Consider the following 691-nt stretch of genomic DNA (forward strand, 5'->3'; position numbering starts at 1 on the left):
GTGCCATCCTACATTTAGAGAAGTTGCTATTAAAGTAAACTTAGGTTTAATTACTTTCCTAACCCAACCCCAATTATGCACACTAATACTAGAACTAGATCTAGGTACACAAACTATTCTACAAGCATTTCTAAGCACATCATACATAAAGAAATCACAAACATAACCCTAAATGGATCATATAAATTGATTTGACCACATGAGCTAGGGTTTGCAACCAAATGAGCAAATGCAAACTAAACAAAGATATCAACCAATCAAAATGAGGGGAAATGAGAGAGCTACCTTGGGTGATGAAAATGGTAAGAATCCACCGGAGAAATCTCAAACAAATGAGAGAGATTTGAGAGGCTCTTGTGCTTCAAAGAGAGAGGGGGGAACTTGAGCACGGTGGAGAGGTGGTGAGTAGTGTGTGGCCTGAATGAATGGTTGAGGAGGGGGGAGGAAATATCTAGCCCCTCCCCACCTTATCCACCATGCAGGACCCTACCGCCAGAGGTGGTGGCGGTAGGATTCAGTACCCTACCGCCATAGCCCATGGCGGTAGGCCCTTTTCCACGTCAGCAGGCGCTGACGGCCGTCAGTCGCCGTCAAGGGGCCTACCGCCAGGGCCGATGGCGGTAGGACGTGAAAACCTACCGCCACACCCCCTGGCGGTAGGCAAAAGGGTCAGATCCCAAAAAATTTCCGC

This window comes from Triticum dicoccoides, chromosome 5B (genome assembly GCF_002162155.2).
Source record: "Triticum dicoccoides isolate Atlit2015 ecotype Zavitan chromosome 5B, WEW_v2.0, whole genome shotgun sequence".
In the NCBI taxonomy this organism is placed as follows: domain Eukaryota; kingdom Viridiplantae; phylum Streptophyta; class Magnoliopsida; order Poales; family Poaceae; genus Triticum; species Triticum dicoccoides.